Here is a 1,690-nt window from a genome sequence, read left to right as displayed (position 1 = left end):
GTCAAGGGCATATATTTAAGACCTTCAGTAAGCATAATATGTAATGGAGATAAACTGGAACCTTTCCCAGTAAGATCAGGAGTAAAACAAGGTTGCCCACTATCACCATTACTATTCAATATTATATTAGAAATGCTAGACTTCTTAGCACTCCGCGGCCTGGGACTGACACCATTCTCAGCTCGCTGGAGCCGCTGCCCCAGAAGTCCCCTACAGCATCTGCCCCCCGGGCCCCTCTCCTCTCCCCCATATAGTTCCCAAGTCTTCCAGGACTTTTGAACTAATTTTTCAGGATGAGGAGAGGACAGGCCCCGGGGGGGAGGCCTGCTACAGAGGAAGAGCCTCCACGAGGAGCTCAAGATGATAGAAGCACTAGTAACAACTGGAGCTCAGAAACTGCTGCACCAGCTAAATGTTCTGTTGGAACAGGAGTCCAGAGGTCAGCCAAAGGTCTGTGGCTTGAGACTAATTGAATCTGCTCATGATAATGGCCTTCAGATGACTGCAAGACTGAGAGACTTCAAAGTGAAAGACCTTCTTAGCCTAACTCAGTTCTTTGGTTTTGACACAGAGACTTTTTCTCTAGCTGTGAATTTACTGGACAGATTTCTATCCAAAATGAAGGTACAGCCCAAATATCTTGGGTGTGTGGGATTAAGTTGCTTCTATCTGGCTGTGAAATCAACAGAAGAAGAGAGAAATGTCCCATTAGCCACTGATTTGATCCGAATAAGCCAATGCAAATTCACAGTTTCTGACCTAATGAGAATGGAAAAGATTGTATTAGAGAAGGTGTGTTGGAAAGTCAAAGCTACTACTGCCTTTCAGTTTCTACAGCTTTATTATTCACTCATTCATGAAAACTTACCATTTGAAAGGAGAAAGAACCTGAGTTTTGAAAGACTGGAAGCTCAGCTTAAGGCATGCCACTGTAGGATTATGTTTTCTAAAGCAAAGCCATCTGTATTGGCCTTGTCTATAATTGCACTGGAGATTCAAGCACAGAAATTTATAGAATTGACAGAAGGAGTAGAATGTCTTCAGAAACATCCCAAGATAAATGGCAGAGATCTGACCTTCTAGCAGGAACTTGTAGCAAAGTGCCTAACTGAATATTCATCAACAAGTGTTCTAAACCAAATGTTCAGAAGTTGAAGTGGATTGTGTCTGGGCATACTGCAAGTCAGTTGAAACATAATTATTACAAAATCGCTCATCCTCCAACAATCCCTGAAACGGGGTCTTAATAGGATTCTCATGGTGAAGAAATTAGGCTATTTTGAAAGCTCCCTTCACATCAGAATTGTGGACTCTCCAGTATTAGAATGGATTTAAGCTGTGAAGCCTGAAACATAGCAACTAGGTTCGCATTGATGTTTTCAGACTTGGAGAGAAAACAGGCTTATAGTTGGAAATTGATTATGTGATCTGCAGTTGAAAATGTGTTCAGGACTAAATTATGATCTTCTTTGAAGCATGTTTATAAAAACTAAAACTCAAATGTGAAAACTTAATGTAGAATAATGATGGGAGACTATACTGTGAATTGACAGTTAATATTGATCCAATCTAGTATCTGGATCATTATATTGATTATAGGTAGTATTGATGGCAAGGTATGATTGATTGAGGTTATTTGAATTGTGATACAAGTTCACATCAAAACAGATCAACTTCAGAAAAATGGTAT

General features: G+C 40.2%; 1 pseudogene; it reads left to right on the top strand.

Annotated features, from left to right (window-relative positions):
- Positions 1-360: 360 nt before the first annotated feature.
- On the top strand, positions 361-1,083 carry LOC141541259 (cyclin-G1 pseudogene; annotated as a pseudogene).
- Positions 1,084-1,690: the final 607 nt, after the last annotated feature.

Source organism: Sminthopsis crassicaudata, chromosome 4 (genome assembly GCF_048593235.1).
Source record: "Sminthopsis crassicaudata isolate SCR6 chromosome 4, ASM4859323v1, whole genome shotgun sequence".
In the NCBI taxonomy this organism is placed as follows: domain Eukaryota; kingdom Metazoa; phylum Chordata; class Mammalia; order Dasyuromorphia; family Dasyuridae; genus Sminthopsis; species Sminthopsis crassicaudata.
This window is presented reverse-complemented; position numbering and strand designations above follow the sequence as displayed.